Raw genomic sequence first — 27,562 nt, forward strand, 5'->3', positions numbered from 1 at the left:
AGTTTCAATCAATATCAATCAATGAATTTACACATTTTTCAGCACTTAAACAATATTGTTATACGGAAGTAAAAGCTTTTGAAGATTGATTTAAATATTTTAATTTATTTATTGCCTTGTTATTCAAAGTAACTTTTTCTGCTTTAATAAAAATGCTTTTACTTCTGAAGCATTCTTTTAACCAATGTTACAAGATGATGTGTTACATTAGCGGTATTGAATGCAACATACTCTTTGTTTTAAATCAAAATAAGGTGGCCAGTGCAAAATAATCAAATAAAAGCAAAAACAACTATTTGCTTCCATTTAGATCATTTAGATTTTGCCCTCAAAACCTTCCTGTATCCATAACCTTACTTCCTGAGTGTGCAAACAAAAAACAAACACGACCCAAAAAATATTTTTGACTTAAGAATGAGAAAAAGAAAAACATATATCTAATCCATCTAATCACTTTAGTATTGTTTATATATTTACACTATCGATAGTGGATCGATCACCCCTACTTTACATTGAAGCGTTAGCGTTTACTAGCTTCTTGTGTCATCCTGTGTGTAGCATGCTTAGCCATTCCTAGTTCTCCAGTGATAATGCTACTTTGAATAAATTATTTTATTTTCTGCCATGGTGGTAAGGATTAGAATCTTTGAAGCAGCTTACTCTGTAATTCGAGGCCAGACATTCAGCTACACCATACCTGCCAACCTTGAGAGCTCCGATTTCGGGAGGTGGGGGGTGGGGATGAGGCCTGGTTGGGGGCGTGGTTTGGGCGGGGGGGTGGTTAAAATGGGACGAGTATGATTCACCAATTCGAGTATTTCATATATATTTCATATATATATATATGTATATATGAAATACTTGACTTTCAATGAATTCTAGTTATATATATTTATTTTATTATATATATATAAACAAAATAAATAGTTGAATTTCAGACGGCACCTATCAAATACACAGTAATAAAAACACAGTTGTTCTACTAACTGTACTGTGCTTGCCGGTTATTTATATAAAAAACAACAACACTTACCTTTCACTATTTGAGTAACCTTTGTTCTGCCATTTGCGTACTGGCGAGAGTCACTTACCGTCAGGTGCACAACACCACGTAAATCGTTGGCCATTCAAAAAGCAATCCCATAACGCTATAGCCAACATTCACTAGGAGATGGCGACAGACAACATAGAATCACTCTATTACAGATGGCGTCGCCATGGCTGTAACTTCCTTGTTCCTCTGCTTCATCTCCTTGTGTGTGCAGTTTTTTATTAAAAATCCGTACCTGTTGTAACGTGATTGGGCTGGCAAGCTGTTTATATAACAGGAAAGCGGACGTGATAACAGGCTGTCCCCACTCATGTCTGCATGCAGCTGGAGAGGGTGTGAATTTCGGGAGATTTCCAGGAGAAAATTTCTTCCGGGAGGTTTTCGGGAGAGGCGCTGAATTTCGTGAGTCTCCTGGATAATCCGGGAGGGTTGGCAAGTATGAGCTACACCCATATTCATATCTAAAAAAAAACAGTGTTTATTCGAGAATTAGCTCTCAGCAGGTTGCAGTTTTATGTAATTTTTTTTAAACAGTTTGCGTCAAAAGCTGAGCAGTGTTTTGTTTTGCATTTTGTTGTCTTTTTGTACCGAATATTAGCCCAACCATAACCTTATAACCAAAGCATATACAAAAACTGTGCTTATAGCGTACCTGACTTGTAATGTAGGAATTGGTCTTTTTGAAGTTGAACATTTAAATTCAGCCAATAACCATCTTCAGGAAGACATCATACCAAACTGCCAATGAATAAAGAATTAAATAAAAACATAATTAACACGGGACAATAATGGATTTGTGGTCCTCCCATTGCATTTCTGGAGCGCATTCAACGGATCTTAACCAATCTACAAACAAAATGTCTGTCGTGATCTTTAAAGTACCAAACTGCTGCTGTCGGCGCCCCAACGGAAGAAGGAGCTGTTCTTCTTAGTGGAAACAGCGCTTGATAAAGCCTTTTGATCCAGTTAAATGGGCACACGTCCATAAACCCTGTGATGCTGTGTCATGCGCTTATTAAGGTGCTCAGACACCAGTGCCAAAGATTATTCAGCCATTGGCAGTGGGTGTGCAGGCATGTGTGTAACCTCTGTGTTCTAAACTTATGAAGCCTCGTCTTCCTGCTTGTGTTACTGCACAATTACACAGGCGCTGCGGTCAAGAGGAAATAGGATTAGAGAGATTTTTTTTTTTTCACATGTGCACATGCCATTTGGAATCACGCTGCATCTTTAGTCAAACTGTTGTCGCATTCACCAGTAGCCTGTAATATTTACAGCTGTCACGAGCAAAACAATAACGATTTATTATAATAATAATTAGAAAAAGCACAAACAAAATTCCTGAATACAGACAGTGATCCGGATCAACTGAAAAAATCAAATCCCTTGTTCCTTATCGCATTTCTGAAATGTCCTGAAAGTTTTAGTAAAATCCCCCTATAAGTACTTTAGCTGTGTTTCTAACTGAAGAACAGAGAGATGACAAACAAACCCCACCAAATCAAAAAATAAAGACATTTATATGTTCGTTCTGTTCATCTGTTGCATCGGTCTCAGCATTTGGATGCATTTTGTTCTATATTAAAATGAAATAAACAACAAACTCTCTTTGTCTCTGTGGGTGGAGGCAGGTAATTGATAAATGGGTTATACTTGTATAGCGCTTTTCTACCTTCAAGGTACTCAAAGCGCTTTGACACTATTTCCACATTCACCCATTCACACACACATTCACACACTGATGGAGGGAGCTGCCATGCAAGGCCCTAACCATGACCCATCAGGAGCAAGGACGAAGTGTCTTGCTCAAGAGCACAACGGACGTGACGAGGTTGGTAGAAGGTGGGGATTGAACCAGGAACCCTCAGGTTGCTAGCACGGCCACTCTCCCAATCGTGCCACGCAGGCCCTCTGGCAAACACATACAGTGTTATGGCACGAGCGCAGGCCGCCGCGCATTCCTGAGCGCGCCTCGGGACACGCCCACGGGCGGTCTCCTGCAGCCGCGCCTCTGCAGTCAATCTGCAATCTACACACCTGATGCTAATGAGGATCGATGCTTCTTAAACCTGGGCAACCTGCGTTTCAGGGCCAGAACGTAGCCCCTTGCATGGTACATAAGCCGACACGTCTCTAGCTCTCTCCCCCTATGTGTATTCGCTCTCTCTGTGTTTCTACTCCGCTGTGCTCATCGTCTTGTGTCCTATTTCACCATCCCGCAGCCTTCTTCCGTTTCCTGGTTTCAAACTGTGTGCCTCGTCTCTCCTAATTCCCTCTGGTTGTCTGGCTGCCTTCCTGGATCTAGACCTCTCGCCTGGACACGGACCTTGACGCCTCGCTCCTGCCCCTGACCTCTTTCTTGCCCACGGACCTCCAAGACTGCCTGCTCTCCCTGATTTCCGCATCTCACTCAACACGCACCTTCAACAACTCCTGATAACACTCAGTTAAACACAACACACAGTCACACCATACGTATCTTGATTTATAACACACGTCATTTAATTATATTAATAAGTTTGCCTACAGATAAACAACATCCCTGGCTTTGTGCCGTCTTCTTCTCCCACTGTACCGTTACACACTGAAGTTTAGCCTCGTACCTTAGACATAAGGTAACCTAGTAAAAATTATTCCAATCACCCCGAAAATCAAATCACTTGTTTTGTATCTCATTTCGGACAAACTCCAGAAAGTTAGGTAAAAATCTGTCTATAACTTTTTGAGTTACTGTATGTTAGGAACTACCATATAAACAGAGCCAGGTGATTAAATATACCTCTTGGCAAAGGTGATCAATTACGATTATGTTTTTGTCATGATTAGTTAGAACTTTGTTTACTTGTTTTACTGTTTCTATTGTTTGTTTCCTTTTGTGCGCTTTTCAGTTCTAATTCCTGCTTGCCTCCACTACTCCTCTGGTTTTAGTGCTGGCTGCGCCACCTGTCCTTGATTGGGAGCCGAAACGCACCTGTTCCTGGTTGCCATTCATTAAGTCTTGTAGGCCAGCCTTGTCAGTAGTACGAGGCGGGATCATTGTTTGTGACCATTTTGTTTAGCCTGCTCCTAGTGTTTTGCTTTCATTCATTCTTTGTTTTGCTTTTGCTTGTCATTAAATCCATGTTTACCTGTGCTACCCCTGCCGTTTTCACATCTTGGGATTCCAGACCAACACAACGTAACAGAATGTTCCCGCCAACTATGGACCCCCAGGGATTGGGGTAATAAAAACCCTGCATACTCTCCATGGTGGATAGGTTCTGTGACTTGATTGCTCCTCGGACTGGTTCCTCAGCGCCTTGTTGTCTGTTTCAGTGGGGCGGTCAGAGTCGGCAAGGCGTGAGATCCCCCAGTTACCTCCTCCTCTCTCAGCCATGCTTGGTCGGACTGGAATCCGTCCCTTGCAGGAGGGCCCCCAAAGCTCGCCCCCCCCTGCGCTCAACCTCCACATCGGCAGCAGAGTCGCACACCTCGGATGACGCTGGCGGCAGATACACGCAGCCCGCGCTGGAGAAAACGCACGGACCACATGCCAGCCTTCCACGCCTGCAGCCGACTAGACCACACGTTCGTCTTTTTCATTGCCAGCCCCGGTGCCAATCCACTTGCAACCGCCATGTGACTGCAAGGACACAAGGCCTAGGACTGGATTTGCTGCCCCTATATGTATTACACTGCTCTATAATACAGCCACTCCCAGCCTGTGGAACGCTCTCCCTGACCACCTGAGGGTACCACAGTCTGTGGATGCTTTTAAAAAAAGTCTTAAAAACGCTTCTTTTTTAAAAAGCCTTTTTTTAGATGTATGCATACTAGTACTAGCTATTAGGCTTTGCTAGTTTGTATTGTTTATTTATTTTTATTATCTTTTTATTTAAATTTTTTTTACCACACTGCAGCACTTTGAGGTTGTTTACTCAATGCAAAGTGCTTTTCACCCAAAAATATATTATTAATAATAATTATTATTATTATTAGTATCCATCCATCCATTTTGTACCGCTTATCCTTTTCGGAGAAGCGGGGCGTGCTGAAGCCTATCTCAGCTGCATTTGGGCGAAAGGCGGGGTACACCCTGGACAAGTCGCTACCTCATCGCAGGGCCAACACAGACAGACAGACATTCACACTTACATTCACTCACTAGGGCCAATTTAGTGTTGCCAATCAACCTATCCCCAGGTGCATGTCTTTGGAGGTGGGAAGAAGCAGGAGTACCCGGAGGGAACCCACGCAGTCATGCAAACTCCACACAGGATCAAACCCAGGACCTTTGTAATATGAGGCACACACAGCAACCCCTGTACCACCATGCTGCCCTCTATAATACATATAAAAATTAATTTAAGGCAAAAGTATGTCAAGAAATGTGAACATTTCCTGGTCAAGTACAGGGCTATGGAAGGTGTCTCCTCTCAACTGAGCATGGAGCGCCCCCTGCGACCCCAAAGGGAATAAGCGGTAGAAATGGATGGATGGCATTTATTACATACCATGACTTTATAATGTTGTGTAAGGTCTTTAACATACTCCTGCTAATTCATGACTGCTCTGTGACAGTGAGGCACACAGTTTCCTTTGTCACAGTGAAAAGACGGGGGCGTACGTGAACTAGCAGGTGCTTGTTGCAGTAATCTTTCTACAACGAGGCGCAGCTAAAGGAAGTGCAAAAATATTTAACAAAGCGGCTGAGAGGCTTTTAAAACTAACTGAAAATAAGGGGGACTTTTGTAAACAAACTAACAGCGCTTCCTGGAGAAGTCGCTTCAACCACTTATACCTGGGGTCGGCAACCCAAAATGTTGAAAGAGCCATATTAGACCACAAATACAAAAAAGTAATCGGTCTGGAGCCGCAAAAAAAGAAAAAAACGTATTTAAGTGTTATAATGATGGCAACACATGATGTAAGTGGTTAATTGGCTATATCAGCCTACTATCGAAATGATAATGTGTCGCAGCAGGCTGACACAAATCTTCGATATGTTGAATTCTACACATTTTAACAACATTGGAAAACATTAGTAAAACTTCTCAGAGGGTGAGATGACTCCTGGAAAGGACTGTCTTAGAATAGCTAAAGGTAGAGATGTGTGTGTCCAAGTTAAAGAAAATGGCAGGCTGACTTCTTCTAAGGGATTTATTACGATCTTTGCAAGCTGGGTAACGTTTTCCCTGGTTTGGAACAACATGGCAGACAATATTACATACAGATGATGTAAATATGAATTGAATGCACAGAGGACATAAGTAAGGAAAATTCAAATAACTCAAATATACCTACAAATGTGTCATGATCCGTGGCCCTGATCATATTTTGTTATTTTCTGTTAGTTTTGGACTCCCTCAGTTTCTGTTTTGTGTACCCTTGAGTTTGTTTTGGTTACCATAGTTGTCTATTGTTTTCACCTGCCTCTTATTGGTGTTTGGGATGCTCACCTGTTCCCCGATCACTAATCAGAGGCATTATTCAAGCCTGCCTTTGCATGTCAGTCGACCTCGCTTCTTTGTTTGCTTCACGCTCCTGTTACGTAAGTTTTGCTTGTCTCCTATCCCATGCTAAGTGTTTAGCTTTGAGTGCGATTGGCATGTGTTTTCTTTCGACTTGTTTTCTGTTCTTGGTAGTGCTTTGATTTTGTTCTGAGAATTAAATCATGTTCCTACCTGCAAGACCTGTCCAGAGTGTTCCGTTTGCATCCCGGGGGAACCAACCTTGCAGCAAGCTGCAACCCCGCCGTAACAAAATGAGGCATAATGATGCAATATGTACATACAGCTAGCCTAAATAGCATGTTAGCATCGATTATCTTGCAGTCATGCACTGACCAAATATGCCTGATTAGCATTCCGACAGGTCAATATCGTCAACAAAGCTCACCTTTGCGTATTCATGCACAGTATAAAACGTTTAGTGGACAAAATGAGAGAAAGAAGAAGTGGCGTAAAACACATCTTTCTGTGGCAGCGTTGGAGAAAGTTGGTCATGTAGACAAACAATTGAGTCATAGTCCACACAGCGGTGAGTTCAGGGGCCGCTGAAATTAGGACGACAAAAGGGCGCTCGCAAAATACTCTGTCATCAGTGAAGCATAAACACAGACAAATTAAACAGTGGGCTTTCTAACAATTAGGAAGGTTTGTGAAATTTAAAAAAATACTTTTACCCCCATCTTTTTTCCATTTTCAGACATTTTTCAAAAGCGCTAAAGAGCCGCAGGTTGCCGACCCCCGACTTATACAAATGAAGGTCAGGCCACAAATGGATTTCAATTTTATCAATACAAACGTGTGAATATAAATTTTTTGACATAATTTTAACTTACATTTAACATTTTATTTATTTCCTTATTGTTTATGTTCATAATGTACAGTGAGTATCAACATTAATTATACATTAAAGTTTTTTAATAAAAGTCAGTGCCTCACCAACTATGAACCTCAGTGTATATCATGGTGTAACTGCACATTGAACATAAAACTGGGCTGCCAAACTACTTCGTTACGGCTTTCGGTGCATTAACACCTGTTGCTGCACCATTAAATGTGGAGGAAAAATGATACATGTGCATGTTCTGTCCAACAGCTTGTTTTGTGTGTGTGTGTGTGTGTGTGTGTGTGTGTGTGTGTGTGTGTGTGTGTGTGTGTGTGTGTGTGTGTGTGTGTGTGTGTGTGTGTGGGTGTGTGTGTGTGTGTGTGTGTGTGTGTGTGTGTGTGTGTGTGTGCGTTTGTCAAAGTGACATATGGGGACATTTTTATGAAATTTCACCTTACATATGAGGACCTGTTGAAATATGGGGACATTTTCCATGTCCCCATATTTCCCGCAATGCTATCGTGTTCTAGACCCTCCCAGCATGTTCCCAGACCAAAAATCTCTAAAGTCTTCATTTGTCAAATTTTCAGAAAAAGTGTGTGAAAGTGTGTTTAATTTTTTTGGTCACCTTCGATTTTGCCCCTAGTGGCCATCTTTGCTATTATGACACACACACACACACACTTGTCCTCATATGTCATATGTCCTCATATGTCATGTGGGTCAGAAACTCACACACTCCAACATTTGAAAAACATCTAATCATTACAGCAATAAACATACTTTTGAATTCTAAATCAAATAACACATTTTCAACTGATCTGATGATCTCAACCTTTTTTATGTTAGTTTTATCTATTCATTTGGTTTATCTGGAGAGGATTTGTGCTGGACAATCAATAATAAAGGGATTATGGTGATGATTTAATCGGTTTGATTCAGTATTTTACTGTATTGGGCTTTTTTCTATTCTGTTGTCTAAAATACAATGCCGCACAATAATTACTTTAAATGTGCCTGAAAAAAAACCTTCAACCTTGATTGAGACAAAGGCGATAATTCAAATGGAATTCAAACTACATCCAGTATTTAATATTTTCAAATGGTTACAATAGCACATGATTTTGGTATTTTTATCTTTGGGACAAATTTTGGATTCAATTGGGGATTGTTTTTGGAGGTATTCACTTCACATTGTGTTCAAGATGCTTACTTCCGCCCACTCTGAAGAGTCTCGGCGTCTGATTGGTCCAATTTTCAGTTAGGCGCTGCCTGATTGGCCAGTGGATGATGTCTGCTCCTAACAGAGGGCTAAATCACTAGTTAACTATTTTCATCTTGGAAGTTATACAGCTCACGTATCACACTTAATATTGAATATATATATAAAAAGGGTTTTCCAAAAGGACCATTTATAATCGAAATACAAAACTTCACACACGATTTTGAGCACAACAGAGCGCTCAGTGAACATCACTTCCGGGACCTGCAGCATCAGAGGGGGACATCTATCTTGGCCACATCCCATCTTTGACAGTCTTCGGCAGCATGGTTGAATCAGGTGAGCATAAAATGGAGTTTAACGTAATTAAATAGACCAATGTTTTTTAACATAGGAAAATAGTTCATTATAAAGAACAGTAAAATGTTTTTTGTTATTAATTGCAACCAGATTTGATTTTATGAGGTTAAATAAAGCATTTCAGTTCTGGGCCAAGGCCAAGGCATTTAAATTTTTTTTTTTTAAAGTTGCAATGAAGATTATAAGTAGCAGTGATTGGCACACACTAGGTGTGGTGAAATTATTCTCTGCATTTGACCCATCACCCTTGATCACTATGCAAGTAAACCTTGTCTTAATTTTAAACAAGACAGACTAGAGTTCTTCATATTGTTTATACTTTTTCTCAAATACAAATATTTCAAGCTGATAAGCACTGTGGAGTTGGCATGTTACTGATATTGTTACATTAGTACTTTGTTTGAGAAGCTTCATGTCTGCATTGAGCCTAAATTTAACAGTTTTTGAAGGGTTTAGTTCTTTGTTTTATTTCTGTGTCACTGACTTTTTTCATTTTTATGTGTGGATTCGTTAGGCGCATCAACACATGATATAGACATCGTGCCCAAAAGAAGAGCGAGACGTAATCCTGAGGCTGAAGCCACCGAGTTTATGTGATCTGGATGTGACAAGTCTTGTTTTAAGGCCCAGTGGATCAGTGATTGGAAAGGTATGTCTTGTTATGTAACATGTCAATGGTAACTGTATCAACATCTCATTTGGATCATTTCCTTACTGTCTAATAGAGGTTGTATTATATGGCTTTAATTAGAAGTGTTTGGAATAACAGCGTTCCACGTCCTAAGAGCTAGCTTCTGTAGCCGAGGATCGGACCGCCAAGTGCCCTGCCTTCGGCTGCCGCCCAGCTCACAATGCACCCGACCTCTATGGCCCCTCGGAGTCTTGTTCACGAGTGGGGGAAGAGTGGATCGTGAGATCGACAGGCGGATCGGTGCGGCGTCTTCAGTAATGCGGACGTTGTATCGATCCGTTGTGGTGAAGAAGGAGCTGAGCCGGAAGGCAAAGCTCTCAATTTACCGGTCGATCTACGTTCCCATCCTCACCTATGGTCATGAGCTTTGGGTCATGACCGAAAGGATAAGATCACGGGTACAAGCAGCCGGAATGAGTTTCCTCCGCCGTGTAGGGGTGCTCTCCCTTAGAGATAGGGTGAGAAGCTCTGCCATCCGGGAGGAACTCAAAGTAAAGCCGCTGCTCCTCCACATCGAGAGGAGCCAGATGAGGTGGTTCGGGCATCTGGTCAGGATGCCACCCGAACGCCTCCCTAGGGAGGTGTTTAGGGCACGTCCAACCGGTAGGAGGCCACGGGGAAGACCCAGGACACGTAGGGAAGACTATGTCTCCCGGCTGGCCTGGGAACGCCTCGGGATCCCCCGGGAAGAGCTACACGAAGTGGCTGGGGAGAGGGAAGTCTGGGCTTCCCTGCTTAGGCTGCTGCCACCGCGACCCCACCTCGGAAAAGCGGAAGATGATGGATGGATGGTATAACAGCGGTATATGAAAACGATGTTACTAATGCTGTTACTTTTACCGGTAACGAGTAATCTAATAACTTTTATGTACGCTACAACGCTGTTACGATGCGTTTTATGTAATGTGGCATGCTACTTTTGATGTGATTGTATGTCAACAAGACAGCGTTAGAAGCACAAAAGATTTAGTGCAGGTAATATCTTATTAATAATGAAAGCAACCCCCGGAAGTAATTACGAACACGATATCAAATAGAAAGAGGCCTCATCCACACGCAAACAAAAACATTCAACAGAACTATCTTAACTGCCACTGCTAAGCTAAAAAATACAGCTGAACTATTCTGCTATGTCTGGGCGCTGACGTCCCACTTGGCAAAAGGCACAGCTTTTTAAAGGCACACACACACTCTGCTCTCGTGAAATGTCTCTCAACTGCATATGCTAGATATTTAAAACTTTTCTTTTTCAAGTAACACATTAATTAGAAACCCCGTTTCCATATGAGTTGGGAAATTGTGTTAGATGTAAATCCAAACGGAATAATTTTTTTTACAAATAATAATTAACTTAGAATTTCATGGCTGTAACACGTGCCAAAGTAGTTGGGAAAGGGCATGTTCACCACTGTGTTACATCACCTTTTCTTTCAACAACACTCAATAACCGTTTGGGAACTGAGGAAACTAATTGTTGAAGCTTTGAAAGTGGAATTCTTTCCCATTCTTGTTTTATGTAGAGCTTCAGTCCTTCAACAGTCCGTGGTCTCCTCTGTCGTATTTTACGCTTCATAATGCACCACACATTTTTGATAGGACTGCAGGCCGGTCAGGAAAGTACCTGCACTCTTTTTTTATGAAGCTGAACACGTGCTGAATGTGGCTTGGCATTGTCTTGCTGAAATAAGCAGGGGCGTACATGAAAAAGTTGGCGCTTAAGTGGCAGCAAATGTTGTTCCAAACAGATGGGTAACTTACAGATGTGTAAGTTACCCATGCCTTGGGCACTAATGCACCCACATACCATCACAGATACTGGCTTTTGAACTTTGCGTCGATAACAGTCTGGATGGTTCGCTTCCCCTTTGATCCGGATGAAACGGTGTCGAATATTTCCAAAAACAATTTGAAATTTGGGCTCGTTAGACCACAGAACACCTTTCCACTTTGCATCAGTCCATCTTAGATGATCTCGGGCCCAGAGAAGCCGGCGGCGTTTCTGGATGTTGATAATTGGCTTTCGCTTTGCATAATAGAGCTTTAACTTGCACTTACAGATATAGCAACAAACTGTATTTAGTGACAGTGGTTTTCTGAAGTGGGCTTCACGGTGGCAGAGGGGTTAGTGCGTCTGCCTCACAATACGAAGGTCCTGCAGTCCTGGGTTCAAATCCAGCCTCGGGATCTTCCTGTGTGGAGTTTGCATGTTCTCCCCGTGAATGTGTGGGTTCCCTCCGGGTACTCCGGCTTCCTCCCACTTCCAAAGACATGCACCTGGGGATAGGTTGATTGGCAACACTAAAAATTGGCCCTAGTGTGTGAATGTGAGTGTAAATGTTGTCTATCTGTGTTGGCCCTGCGATGAGGTGGCGACTTGTCCAGGGTGTACCCCGCCTTCCGCCCGATTGTAGCTGAGATAGGCACCAGCGCCCCCCGCAACCCCAAAAAGGGAATAAGCGGTAGAAAATGGATGGATGGATGGGTTTTCTGAAGTGTTCCTGAACTCATGTGGTGATATCCTTTAGAGATTGATGTCGGTTTTTGATACAGTGCCGTCTGAGGGATCGAAGGTCACGGTTATTCAATGTTAGTTTCCAGACATGCCGCTTACGTGGAGTGATTTCTCCAGATTCTCTGAACCTTTTGATGATATTATGGAGCGTAGATATTGAAATCCCTAAATTTCTTGCAATTGCACTTTGAGAAACGTTGTTCTTAAACTGTTTGACTATTTGCTCACGCAGTTGTGGACAAAGGGGTGTACCTCGCCCCATCCTTTCCTGTGAAAAACTGAGCATTTTTTGGGAAGCTGTTTTTATACCCAATCATGGCACCCACCTGTTCCAAATTAGCCTTCACACCTGTGGGATGTCCCAAATAAGTGTTTGATGAGCATTTCTTAACTTTATCAGTATTTATTGCCACCTTTCCCAACTTCTTTGTCGCGTGTTGCTGGCATCAAATTCTAAAGTTATTGATTATTTGCACCAAAAAAACGTTTATAAGTTTGAACATCAAATATGTTGTCTTTGTAGCATATTCAATTGAATATGGCTTGAAAAGGATTTGCAAATCATTGTATTCTGTTTATATTTACATCTAACACCATTTCCCAACTCATATGGAAACGGGGTTTGTACTTAATTTAATAATTAATTACATTTATGAAAGAGTAATTCTGTTTGTAATTGAATTTTTAGTCAAGTAACGACTATTATTATTGCTTTTTAAAACAGATATTCCAAACATTGTTAATTGATAAACTGTTTTATCAGGATATGGTGTATTTGCTCTTGCATCAATTTAAAAAGGTTCTTTTGTGGTCGAGTACCGAGGGAAGTTCATCTCAAGACATGAGCGGGACAAGAGACAGAAACCCTCTATAAATATCTTTACTATTTATCTGGCATTATATGCTCATAATGTTAACAACAAAAAGTGCTGATAATGTTATAATTAATAAGTTCTAACATTATTTTTATGTGTTTTGTTGCAGACACCAACTGTTGATGTTCTATCTCAACATTCTCCAGATTCATGTGAGCGATAAACCGACTTCATCCCTCCAACAGGTTATTACTTGACTATTTTACTATCCATCCATCCATCCATTTTCTACTACCTGTCCCTTTTTTGGGGTGGCGGGGTGTGCTTGAGCCTATCTGAGCTGCATTCGGGCGGAAGGCGGAGTACACCCTGGACAAGTCGCCACCTCATTACACGGCCAACACAAATAGACAACATTTACACTCACATTCACACACTAGGGCAAATTTAGTGTTGCCAATCAACCTATCCCCAGGTGCATGTCTTTGGAGGTAAGATGAAGCCGGAGTACCCGGAGGGAACCCACGCAGTCACGGGGAGAACATGCAAACGCCACACAGAAAGATCACGAGCCCAGGATTTAACTCAGGACTACTCAGGACCTTCGATTTGTGACACACATGCACTAACCCCTGTACCACCGTGCTGCCCTATATCTGCTAAAAACTTGACACAACCTATACTTCAAAAGACATTTAATCCTTTTAACCTCTCACAGATCAGTTTATATGACAACATTTTTTAAGGGTACATCCATGTTAGTCAGTGTGGAAATAACAACTCATGTTTAGCAAAACAGGAGATGTTACAGGTCAGCAACATGAATTCTGTATGTGATCACTTGTCATGTACTTATATTGTTTGAACTAAAAAAGACTTCAGTGTGTTTCATATAAGGTCCTCATATTTTCTGAACCACATTAGTGTGTGTTACAATGTTTAATTCAAAGCTTTAAAATGAGTGTTTCAATCCAGGTCCTCATATTTTCTGAACCACATTTTAGTGAATGTTACATTCTTAAATAATAGTCTAAGAGCTAAAACGCTATAATAATCTTTACTGTTTATGTAGAATTATATGCTCAGAATATTATCAACCAAAAGTGGTTGTTAATGTTATAATTAATTAGTTCTGACATTATATTTTTGTGTTTTGTTGCAGACACCAACTGTTGGGGTTCTATCTCAACATTCTCCAGATTCAGATGTGAGCGATAAACCGACTTCATCCCTCCAACAGGTTATTACAAGTCTATTTTTACTATATCTGCTCTAAATGTGACCCAACCTATATTTTGAAAGACATTTATTAATTTTAATCTCTCACAGATCAGTTTATTTGACAACATTTTCGTAAGGGTACATCCATGTTAGTCAGTAAGGAGTTTGGAACTCATGTTTAGCAAAACAGGAGATGTTACAAGTCAACATCATACATTCTACATGTGACCACTCGTCATGTCCTTATATTGTTTGAACCAAGAAAGACTTAGGTGTGTTTCATATAAGGTCCTCATATTTTCTAAACCAGATTAGTGTGTGTTACAATGTTAATGTCCAAGCTTTAAAATGAGTGTCTCAATTCAGGTCCTCATATTTTCTGAACCAGATTTTAGTGTGTTTTATATTCTTAATTAATTGTCTAAGAGCTGAAACTCTGTAATAATCTTTACTATTTATCTGGCATTGTATGCTCAGAGTTTTATCAACAAAAAGTGCTGATAATGTTATAATTAATTAGTTTTGACATTATATTTTTGTGTTTTGTTGCAGAAACCAACTGTTGAGGTTCCATCTCAACATTCTCCAGATTCAGATGTGAGCCATTAACTGACTTCATCCCTCCAACAGGTTATTACATGTCTATTTTTACTATATCTGCTCTAAATTTGACCCAACCTATATTTTGAAAGACATTTATTTATTTTAATCTCTCACAGATCAGTTTATATGACAACTTTTTCGCAAGGGTACATCCATGTTAGTCAGTAGGAAGTTTAGAACTCATGTTTAGCAAAACAGGAGATGTTACAAGTCAACAACATAAATTCTACATGTGAGCACTCGTCATGTCCTTATATTGTTTGAAGCAAGAAAGACTTAGGTGTGTTTCATGTAAGGTCCTCATATTTTCTGAACCAGAAAATGTGTGTTACAATGTTAATGTCAAAGCTTTAAAATGAGTGTCTCAATTCAGGTCCTCATATTTTCTGAACCAGATTTTTGTGTGTGTTACATTCTTAATGAATTGTCTAAGAGCTGAAACTCTGTAATCATTTTTACCCTTTATCTGGCATTGTATGCTCAGATTTTTATCAACAAAAAGTGGTGAGAATGTTATAATTAATTAGTTATGACATTATATTTTTGTGTTTTGTTGCAGAAACCAACTGTTGAGGTTCTATCTCAACATTCTCTAGATTCAGATGACAGCCATAAACCGACTTCATCCCTCCAACAGGTTATTACATGTCTATTTTTACTATATCTGCTCTAAATTTGACCCAACCTATATTTTGAAAGACATTTATTAATTTTAATCTCTCACAGATCAGTTTATATGACATCATTTTCGTAAGGGTACATCCATGTTAGTCAGTAGGGAGTTTGGAACTCATATTTAGCAAAACAGGAGATGTTTACAGCCGGTTTCTGCAGCGCTGTTTTCATTGATCAAAGTATTTTTTCGGTGGTCGTGTTTTTGGTACATAACTTGTAAATAGTGCGCAAATAATAGGCTATATATATATATATATAAATACATTCAAACCCCGTTTCCATATGAGTTGGGAAATTGTGTTAGATGTACATATAAACGGGATACAATGATTTGCAAAGAATTTTCAACCCCAATTCTGTTGAATATGCTACAAAGACAACATATTTGATGTTAAAACTGCTAAACATTTTTTTTGCAAAGAATTTAGGGATTTTACCATCTAGGGTCCGTAAAATTATCAAAAGGTTCAGAGAATCTGGAGAAATCACTGGACGTAAGCGATGTACTGCATTAAAAACCGACATCAGTGTGTAAAAGATATCACCACATGGGCTCAGAAATACTTCAGAAAACCACTGTCAGTTACTACAGTTGGTCGCTACATCTGTAAATGCAAGTTAAAACTCTACTATGCAAAGCAAATGCCATTTATCAACAACACAGAGGAACGTCGCGGGCTTCGCTGGGCCCGAGCTCATCTAAGATGGACTGATGCAAAGTGGAAAAGTGTTCTGTGGTCTGACGAGTCCACATTTCAAATTATATATGGAAATTGTGGACGTGGTGTTCTCCGGAACAAAGAGGAAAATAACCATCCGGATTGTTATAGGCGCAAAGTTCAAAAGCCAGCATGTGTGATGGTATGGGGGTGTATTAGTGCCCAAATCATGGGTAACTTACACATCTGAGAAGGCACCATTAATGCTGAATGGTCCATACAGGTTTTGGAGCAACATATGTTGTCATCCAAGCAACATTATCATGGACGCCCCTGCTTATTTCAGCAAAACAATGCCAAGCCACGTGTTACAACAGCGTGTCTTCGTAGTAAAAGAGTGCGGGTACTTTCCTGGTCCGCCTGCAGTCCAGACATGTCTCCCATCGAAAATGTGTAGCGCATTATGAAGCGTAAAATACGACAACTTAAGCTCTACATCAAGCAAGAATGGTAAAGAATTCTACTTTCAAAGCTTCAACAATTAGTTTCCTCAGTTCCCAAACGTTTATTGAGTGTTGTTAAAAGAAAATGTGATGTAACACAGTGGTGAACATGCCCTTTCCCAACTACTTTGGCACGTGTTGCAGCCATGAAATTCTAAGTTAATTATTATTTGCAAAAAAAAAAAGTTTGAGTTTTAACATCAAATATGTTGTCTTTGTAATGCTTTCAATTGAATATGGGTTGAAAAGGATTTGCAAATCATTGTATTCAGTTTATATTTACATCTAACACAATTTTCCCAACTTTTTTGTATATATATTAGGGCTGGGCAACGATTAAAATTTTTAATCGAAGTTAATCGCACTATCACCGACGTCCCACTGGGTCATTATTGTCACCGATGTCCCACTGGGTGTGAGTTTTCCTTGCCCTTATGTGGGCCTACCGAGGATGTCGTGGTGGTTTGTGCAGCCCTTTGAGACACTAGTGATTTAGGGCTATATAAGTAAACATTGATTGATTGATTGATTTCTCTTATTAATCGCGATTAACTGCATTGTATACGCAAAGCCCAATAATGAATTCAAAAGTAGTGTGTAGTGCACCTTTATTGGAATATTCTCCCACATGAACAAAAGCGCCAAAACATTTGTTGTGCAAACACAATTTAAATCAGTCCTTGTTAAACAGTAGCAGTTAAATAGCATATTTTATGAAAATCAACTCCAAAAATGTAAATACAAACATTTAAGCTTATTGCCACTGCCAGGGTATTTAAGTTATCCTGTTTGTTATGGAAAATAAATATAATCTACATACAAATCTCTGAGCCACAATCATAACATCTGAACAGGCAATTTCTGAGGTAACAGCAGAAACATTTTTTTTTTATCAGGGATCTTATGTTTAAAAAACTTATATTATAGGTAGTGGGCTGTTTTAGGGAATTTTTGATCAAATTATCCTTAGTAGCAATATTAATAATGTTGTGTTTATTCTGCGTAGTGCACTTAAAATAATTATGACCATATCTGTTTGCTTGGTGCTTTGATAAACTGAACACATATACATGGTACTATATTGTAATGTTATGAGCCAGGGGGAAAAAGAACTACCCTACCCAGCATGCAACAGGAGTGAGGAGCATGCGCGGTAGCCCGGGATAGGTTGTGTCGCCATGACGGCATCTTGTATGTTGTGATATGCACGCTCTGAAAGCAAACGTTAAGAAGTCAGCCAACACTCCTGGTCTGCATTATTCATAAATGGACAGACAACACACATACTCCGCTGCTTCACAAAGCACAATATGTTAAATGTTTACTTTTACAGTTTTCTAATTCTTCCTTTCAGATTGACAGCAGGACAAATCGCTGGAAGTGGGTATGTCTCAAGCTTCTTCCACTTGGTCCACTCCAAAGCGGGGTAAATAAATAACCCACATCATTTACTAGAATATTATATTACGTTTTGCACCTTTTCACTGTGTTATAGTCATTATTCCTTCAGTAAGAAATTGTATTTTGTCTCCTTTATGACAGCTGCAAAGGGGAAGAAGTGGAAGCAGTTGAATGACACATGTTGCATTTTGTAACTGGCAACAAAGTACCAGGTAAAAAAGATTGTGAAGCCTCCCTCCATAAAGAACTAGTAGCTCTACAGGACAGAGATTGGCTTGACATCAAGTACTACATCCATAACAGAATTATATTTAAAAAAGGAAAAAAAAATGTTTTCCCACATCTTCTGTGGTAGTTTGAGTATGTTACCAGCAATTAAAAAAGCAAAATAAACAGCAAGCGTTTTGTATTTATTCCAGATAATTCTTAGCGACAAAATCCACAAAAACAATTCAGTTACACTTAATCGACAATTACATTTTTACCCATGTTTCTTTTAAACTCTTCTTGGTTTTAGATTACAGTAGCATGGGATTGGGATTTTTTTTTTAAATGACAACACATCAACTAAACCAACTCAGGTGGTTTTGTTAAGTCTCTGATGTCATTAGCCTCATATGTCACATGAACCTGAAATCTTAAACACTCTGTGACGTCATGGTTGTCATATTTCACAAACTTGAAATCTTAAACACTCTGTGATGTCATGGTCATCATATGTCACATGAACCTGAAATCTTAAACACTCGGTGACGTCATGGTCATCATATGTCACATAAACTTGAAATCTTAAACACTCTGGTCTTCATTTGTCACCTAAACCTGACAAGTCCTCATATGTACCATAAAAATCAGGTTCAGAAAAAAACAAAAGAGTTGCAAAAATCTCAATAGACCACTGTGTTTCTAAAATTCTGGTTCACTAACCGTCTGATTCCCAGGCCTGTAGGACCATTGGAAAGGCATGTCCCCATATGTCACGTTTTTGTCATAAGTCCCCATATGTCACCCAAACACGTATGTGTGTGTGTGTGTGTGTGTGTGTGTGTGTGTGTGTGTGTGTGTGTGTGTGTAAGGAACAAGTGAGACAGATGGGTGTGAAAATCCCCGTCCCAAACTATTTCATCTATTTGATTCTCCTCCTCCGAGAGCGTTGGCATCTGTCTAACAAAGATGTCAGCTGCAGTTTATTTTTCAAGCATTCCCAAGATCCTCCCTTTCTGTTAGTTATAGTCCGTGTTGGGCAATGATACTTTAAATGTTTCAGTGACTCATCTATGATTCATCTGTCGACCTTTAAAGTTTCCACTACTGTATATTTACTGTTGCTTCAGTATAATTTATTTTTGTTTTTTAAACCCATGCCACACAGGAAAATGCTACCATTTAAAAAATGTTGCAATCACTAAAGAAAAACGGCACTTTTGTCCATCATCCACAATCCATAAGTGAGACAAAAACACACTTATTTCCTTTTTCTGTGTTTTCTACATCAGTGGTTCTCAAACTTTGTTTTGTTTTTTGTTTTGTTTTTTTTTCCTGCCCTGCTTCTCAGGCAAATCATATAGTTGATGTCGATGTCCATATCAGCTGTTGAGATTTACATTACAAAAGAAAAGTGTGGATACGTCTCTTCTTGCATTATTTGTATTTAAATTTTGTCATGACGGGGGGGACGCAGCTTGAGGCGGGGTTTGTTCTCCCGGGATGCAAACTGACTATTCCGGACCAGGCGTGAAGGTAGGAACATATTTAATTGTTCACTATCAATAGGTACAAACAAAAGGGCGCACAAGGCAAAGGCACAACTAAGCGTACGATACAAAAACTAACACATAGGCAGAAACTATGGAGATTAAACAAAACTCGCTAACTGTGGCATGAATAAACAAAACTTACTTGGCAGAGCATGAATGTATGGCATGAACAGAGCAAATGCAGAATAATGTCCCCAGGACAACTAAATGGCAAAACAGGCTTAAATAATAGTCCCTGATTAAAGCAGGTGGGTGATCCGAACACATGAGGCAGGTGAAACTAATGAGTCGTCATGGAAACTAAAACAAACCAGGGTGCACAAAAACAGGAACTAATGTAGTCCATAACTAACAGAACATAACTGAACAAAACATGATTGTGACAGACTTCTCAAGCAGTCGTGCGGGTTCCAAGGACCGTCAAGGAAGGACATAGCGGCGGCACATTTAGACTTCTTTATTTTTCAAAAAAGAATGCTTTTCAGCGGCTCCGTCTGCCGCTCGCTGTACCGCTTGCCTTTCTGTTTCGGGCGTCGTCGCCTCTCTCGCGCTCTCAGTCTCTCTCTCTGAGCGTCAGCTTCCCTCTGGCTCCTTCTTGTCTCTCCACCTCTCACCGTGACGTTCACAGCTGTCGCCCCTCTATACAGCGCGAGAGGATTATTTAATTATCCCCACGCACCTGCTCTTGATTGCGGCGTCACTCGCTGGCCGTCATGGCCGCCATCTTGGGCCGCGCTCCGGCGTGGCCTGCCTCGCTGTCGGACTGCCGGCCACGCCTCCTTGCTGCCATCTTGGGCTGGGCTACATTGTGCCCTGTTTCGCTGTCAGACTTCCGGCCACGCCTCCTCCCCGCCATCTTGGGCTGGGCTATGGTGTGCCCTGACTCGCTGTCGGTCTGCAGGGTCCGCCTCTCCACAATGATCTAGACCACAGATCATGACAACTTTATTGAATGTATTTATATTATCATTCGGTGCAGCCGGGCAGGAGCAGGAGGGGATAGAAAGAGGAAAAAAAAGGAAGACAGAGGGTGGAATTGTGGGGACAAGAGGGGGATTAGACAGAGAGACAAAAAAACAACAGCAAACAACAATAACACTAACAACAATAGAGCAACATCAGCACATACAATATGTACAAATATGATGGGAAAAGTGAGAGCAAAGAAGCAGTTAGCGAAATAAATAATCATACAGAAATGACAATGAGCATATTTACACTACAAATGAAGCAATACAAATACCAATAGAGATAGCGCTATTGATAATGAACAATACCAATAATTTACCTCTATTATCAAGAATACAGTTGTTCAAACGCAACGATACATATACGTAATGATAACTAGAGATAAAAAATGAATACCGAAAAATGGAGGGGAAGAAAGAGAAGCAAACTATATTAACCTTGTAGATTGTTATAGTAACAATAGGTTAAGCTTTGTCAGTGTGTTACCCAGTTTCCCTTTAGTTTTTTTTAACCAAGTACCAGATCAGAAAACTATAGGTGATCCAATGTAAATGAGCATTCTGAAAAACTTTATTATTGGCACGAAACATTGCTTGAACCAGTGACGAGTCCTCAACCGGACGTGACGTCACATGCAACACATATAGCGAATAATGGCACCGTTTGATTTTACCTAACAATAGACTTCGGTCTGTACCTATAAAAGTCCAGAATTTTAAACCCATCCCGAGCTGAAAGACATGATCCCCCCAGTGTGTCCTGGGTCCATACCCTTGGGTCTTCCTCTGGCTGGGTATGCCTGGAACACTTCACTAGGAAAGAATCCATCTAGTCAAGATGACCTAGAATGAGTTCTTCATTCCAAGGAAGAAACTCACTTGGCCGATTGCATCCACGATCTTGCTCTTTCTACCCAGACCCCAACTATTCATAACACATCAATCATATTTGACTGTGGCACGTCTTTCTTAAGAGTGTTAATGAAGTGTTTTGAGAAGTATGTAAACTGTGTTGGATACAGATGAGTTGTGGCAGGTTGTGGATGAGGAGAAGACATGGGAATGCTTTTATCTCTAACTTCATTACCCCTTGAAAGCGCGATACACAACTTTTCAACCTCACCCAACACTCCGGGAAGAGTGTCAACTTCTCAGAAGACTAAACAAAAGAAGAAAATATTGAATGGCACTAATCATAATAGTATATGGCATGACTTGACCTATGCTGAGTGCACTACAGGGTGTGTTTTGTTTTCCTTAGTTATTGATTTCCTCTCATTGTTGAAACAACTTTGCCACCACTTTTGCAGAGCCAAGGCAGAACCACAGCAATGGATTTGTAATGATTCAAAACATTATAGATTTTTGCTGTAACAGCAGGCTCACTGGTAGGATTGAGACATATTGATCTGATACCCACAGAGTTTCTCATTGGATGCGGAAAAAGAGCATCAAAATGTATTTCAGGTGGATAAACAAGTGTTGCTACATTGCACATATTTTTTTCCATTAATCTTTATTGTAGGCATATTTAGATTGTTGTCCTCATTCTGCTTGTCTTTTTTAAGTGCAAGATATCAATTTGTGAATGTAATCGTCAAACCTGTAATCTTCACGATTGACCATGTCGAAGTGTTCAAAGAAAATATGAGCGCTGTTTGGATATGACAAAAACATTCGGCTGCAACCTTAAATTGATTATCGTGTTTTCCGGACTATAAGGCGTACTTTTTGTCTCAAAAATCGACAGTGCGCCCTATTACACGTTGCACTTAATGAAAGGAATAATTTTGGTTGAGCTTACACACCTCGAAAGCTATTTTATTTGGTACATGGTGTAATGACAAATGTGACCAGTAGATGGCAGTCAAACATAAGAGTTAAGTGTAGCCTGGATTATGACAGGTCTCAAGTAAATAACACCAACATTTTAAATGTTTCATTGAAAATATAGAACATTACACACAGCGCTTAAAAATCTATCAAAATGTTTTAATACGCATTGAACAAACAAGTATTATTATGGTGTGTATAAGATATTTCATATTATCTGATGCTTTGTTTCACAATATTATGCAAAGGCAACTTTTCTTACCTTCTGGTACCTGCTGATCTGTACTTGGGATCTGCATAAATCCTGAAAAATTGTGCGCGTCCGCACTGACGCCAGTCGATAAGTTTCTTATTTTCCTCTATCTTCTTGTTATGGGTCATTCGTCCTCCGCTGTTGCCATTTCTAATATAATTTAGTGTAAAGTTCTTACTTATATCTGTCCGAAGTTTTTTTCACGAGACACATTACCAGTGTTTTTGCTTCTGGATGAAGCGATGCTGCTCCGTTATTGATTGAAGTAAAGTCTGAATGTAATTAAAACAGTTAGCTCCAGCTTTTGACACTTCTTCCACTCCCGTCCTTGCATGCTACACCGCTACAACAAAGATGACGGGGAGAAGATGCTGCCGAAGGTGAGCCACGTAAATAGAACCGCCCCCAAAACGGTGCATCTGGAAGTGACTGTCAGAAAGCGGCTCGAAGATGATCTGTAAAACATCATCTATGCAACATTTTGAGCAAAGAACCACCATCACATGTTATGTAGACCACAAGGAAGTGTTTTACTTTTAGAAAAAAAAAAAAATAATAACATGACTTCTTTAATGCGCCCTATAATCTAGTGTGCCTAATATATGAAAAAAAGACCAAAAATAGATCATTCGTCAGCAGTACGCCTTATAATCCTGAATGCTCTTTGGTCCGGAAAATACGGTAAGCCAATTAGAAAAAAATCTTCCATTTATATTCTGTTGCTTTGATTAATCGTTTAATGAGTTTAAATATATCATAACCCGACTGCTTGTAGTGCCTATAACTTTTAATACGCTTACATATCTGTTGCAACACATCAGGGGTAGGGGACCTATGGCCCCCGAGCCAAATGTGGCTCTCTTGATGACTGCATCTGGCTCTCAGATAAATCTTAGCTGGCATTGCTTAACATGATAAGTAATGAATAATTCTGCTGGTAATCACAGTGTTAAAAATAATGTTCTAAAAATATAAAACATTCTCATGCATATTAATCCATTCATCCATTTTCTATTGCACCTGTTCAAAAAGTCACAAAATTGTAAGAAGTATTTAATTTATTATTGGTTAGCTTCAGAATAACAATGTTATTGATAAGAATAAGAGACCTTTTATACTCTGAAAATGTTGGTCCTACTTAAAAATGCACGCATATAGTTGTATTTAGTGTTAAAAAATATATTGTATGGCTGTCATTGAAATACATTTTAAAATATTTGGCTTTCATGGCTCTCTCAGCCAAAAAGGTTCCCGACCCATGCAATTGATGGTGCATGAGAGCAGTGGTGTGATTAGGACTTGGTATCATGGCCAATTTCCCAAATCAGTTCGATTCGGTTCATAGGGTTGTTTGGATTGATTGATTGATTGAAACTTTTATTAGTAGATCGCACAGTTCCGTACATATTCCGTACAATTGACCACTAAATCGTAACACCCGAATAAGTTTTTCAACTTGTTTAAGACGGGGTCCACATTAATCAACTTTTGTAATTCGATTAATCACAATAAGTTTAGTTCGATCAACCCTTAAATATCATGTGTACTTTGTTTTCTCTTCACTATAAAAAAAAACCTCTGTACATTATAAACTTCATTTAAAAGGTGTAATTTTGCAATAAGAAATTAATTGCAAGTGAAAGTGTGCTTGTATTGCAACATTCCATCCCTGTAAACTAAAATAAGTTAATGATTCTTTGAAGCACTGCATTATAATAGTAAATATGTAAATACACAGCTCAATGAAAAAAGAAGAGAAACAAGTCAGCAGTAGAAATAAAACAAAGAATGTTTATAAAAACAGTCAAAAAGACATAAATACAAACAAAAAAAACCGAAATATCGCAAGAGGGGGGGGGTTGCCCACATCTGAGGTCCTCTCCAAGGTTTCTCATAGTCAGCATTGTCGCTGGCGTCCCACTGAATGTGAATTCTCCCTGCCCATTGGGTGTGAGTTTTCCTTGCCCTTTTGTGAGTTCTTCCGAGGATGTTGTAGTCGTAATGATTTGTGCAGTCCTTTGAGACATTTGTGATTTGGGGCTATATAAATAAACATTGATTGATTGATTGAAGAAATATAGCAAACATTAGTTCAACAATACCTTATTTTATTTAATAAAAATAACAAACATACATAAAAATTATCATGTTTTTTGATAGATGTTTTTTTGTCGTTCATATCTATATCAGGAACACAAGGTCTTCAATATTTGGAGAATCCCAGAAAGACAATAATAATTGATAATTACATTATGGTGAGTTCAAGGTCTCTTTTGTACGAGCGGGACAGTGTCCTCTCCAAGTTGTTCAGGTTCCACTGAAATAAATCCTCTCTATGGCAAAAGCGCTACTAGAGGCTGGATGGTAGTTGTTGGGATGTTTGTTTCCCTTCCACAAAGTGTTTCGCTGTCATGTCGTGGTGATCATGTTTAGTTTAGCTGTTCTGTTTGGGTTTTTGGATTTTGTAAGTTCCTGTTTTTTCACTCCCTGTTTTTTTTCCATGACAACCCATTAGTTTTCACCTGTCATGTCACGCACCTGATTCATTTGAACTCACGCACCTGTTGTTAATCACGTCACCACTATTTAAGCCTGTAGTTGCCAGGCAGTCAGGCTGGCGACATCACATTCACGCTTTGCACTCTTGACACTCTGAGTACTCTGTCCAGGTCATAGTTCATGCTGCTCTTTTTCTTGCCACGAAAGTTTTTTTTGTTTATTCAAGCCACAGTTTAGTGAGTTTTTTAGTTCATGTTTTCATGTCCATAGTTTACGTTATATATAGTTTTTGTTTTCTTAGCCAAGTTTTGTACCTCCGCTGTGAGCGCCTTTTGTTTTCACTTTTTAATAGATTATTTAAAAGATGTCATTACCTTCACGTCGTGTCCGGTTCAGTAAGTTTGCACCACGGGAAAACAAACCGCAACAAAGTCCTCGTCATGACATTCTCACAGAACTGAAAATGACAACTTTTGATTCTGATCTTCATCATGCTTTTTTATTTCAACCTATTCAGCTTTTGTGTTATTGCTAAATTCCCCCTACAAAATATTTTCAAGTTGACGAGATGACGTACAAACTTCTCAAGCTCGGCCTCCTGTAACCAGCGTGTTGCTTTATAACCATAACATTCATTATACAAAAATAAATATCCTTTTTCTTAGCCTTTTGTGGTGATGTTGGTGTAGTCATCCTGCTCACCTCACCCACAGAGTGGACTTTTGTTTCACGGTGTCAATGTTTCCTGGGCCACGTCAGTGCAAATGTTCCCAAAAGTGTGTGTCATAGCCGTTGTTAGAAGTTCAAATGATCTGCTACTGGTTGCCTAAACAAGAAGAAGTTGCACTGACATTGTTCTGTATCATCGTCAATATGCAGTCAAATAGGTAATTATGATAACCCGAATGCAGCTGAGATAGGCGACCCCCCCGCGACCCCAATAGGGACAAGCGGTAAAAAATGGATGGATGGATGGATGGATGGATGGATGGATGGATGGCTGGATGGATGGATGGATGTAGGGTTCTCAACTATAACATTTTTATTTGTTTTTATTGTATTTATTACAGTTGGTACAAAATGCGGCTGCTAGACTTTTGACAAGAACAAGAAAGTTTGATCATATTACGCCTATACTGGCTCACCTGCACTGGCTTCCTGTGACTTTAAGGTTTTACTACTGTTGCGTTTGGACCAGATGTTCCTCCGAGGGAATTTAAGTTGCTAGTCAACCCCAAGTTCTTTTGATGACACATAAACCGATTTTAAATGAAACCCAGAGCAGACTAGGTATTTTGCAATTTATTCCAAAGCTTTGGAGAGACCAACCTATGTAACAACACATTCAATTCGCATCGCCTAAGTTGATTTGAAGACATTACGGAAGCGCTGTCTTCTTCAATATCTCCCCCGCACCCCCCTACCGGAACGAATACACTTATCTGTTGTTCTGCTTAGCCTGGGACAGGAAGAGATAAGAAGGGAGTTATGGCTACTCCTTACATTCCTAACGCTTCAAGGTTAACACACGCAAAAACACTAGCGGACAACCAACAAGAGGCCAAATGGAAAAACACTAGCTGTTTTCAAATATGACTAAGAAATAACTCTTGAATATTGGATATATGTAGATATCTATCTCCGTCAATCCCCCTTCAGATCTTCTACAAAAGATCTCTAACACAACTACAAAACTTCTAAAGCAAGCCCCACATTAAAGTTTTAGCAAGTTAGCAGTAAAATTATAGCATAAATAGATGGGAGATAGATGGAGGGAGTCAAAAGTTGTGGTCAAAAGTTTACATACACTTGTAAAGAATAATGTCTGTCATGTCTTTGTGATCATGTTTTGTTTAGTTGTGTTAGATTACTTCAAGACTCCATTCGTTCATGTTTTTTCACTACATTGTTTTGTTTCCATGCCTACCAATCAGTTGACCTGTCCTCACGACTCACGCACCTGATTCATTTGAACACACGCACCTGTTTTCAAGCACCACAGCAATATCTAAGCCTGTAGTTGCCAGACAGTCAGCCTGGCGACGTCATCCTCTACACACCCTTGCTCCATGCTATTGATCCATGCTCTTTTCTCGTTCCCCGTTAGTTTTGTTAATAATGCCATAGTTTGCAAGTGTTGTTTAATGTCCATAGTTTATGTTGTAGTAATAGTTTTGTTTCATAAACCAAGTTTTTGTATCTCCTCTGTGAGCGCTTTTCATTTGTT

At 39.8% G+C, this 27,562-nt stretch overlaps 2 long non-coding RNA genes across 4 annotated transcripts; both read left to right on the forward strand.

Annotated features, from left to right (window-relative positions):
* Window positions 1-7,641: 7,641 nt before the first annotated feature.
* LOC133564511 (uncharacterized) lies at window positions 7,642-14,386 on the forward strand. Of its 2 annotated transcripts, XR_009809288.1 has the most exons (4): window positions 7,642-8,924; window positions 9,460-9,594; window positions 13,133-13,208; window positions 14,126-14,386. It is a non-coding gene; the product is annotated as an uncharacterized LOC133564511 (long non-coding RNA). The 2 variants fall into 2 exon arrangements; XR_009809289.1 differs by having other exon boundaries at window positions 7,642-9,594.
* Window positions 14,387-14,415: 29 nt separating this feature from the next.
* Window positions 14,416-18,418, forward strand: LOC133564510 (uncharacterized). 2 transcript variants are annotated; one of them, XR_009809287.1, is made up of 4 exons: window positions 14,416-14,814; window positions 15,347-15,424; window positions 17,979-18,050; window positions 18,167-18,418. It is a non-coding gene; the product is annotated as an uncharacterized LOC133564510 (long non-coding RNA). The 2 variants fall into 2 exon arrangements; XR_009809286.1 differs by lacking the exons at window positions 14,416-14,814; window positions 15,347-15,424 and having other exon boundaries at window positions 17,808-18,050.
* The last annotated feature ends 9,144 nt before the right edge of the window (window positions 18,419-27,562 follow it).

The sequence above is a fragment of the Nerophis ophidion genome, linkage group LG13 (assembly GCF_033978795.1).
Source record: "Nerophis ophidion isolate RoL-2023_Sa linkage group LG13, RoL_Noph_v1.0, whole genome shotgun sequence".
Taxonomy (NCBI): Eukaryota; Metazoa; Chordata; class Actinopteri; order Syngnathiformes; family Syngnathidae; genus Nerophis; species Nerophis ophidion.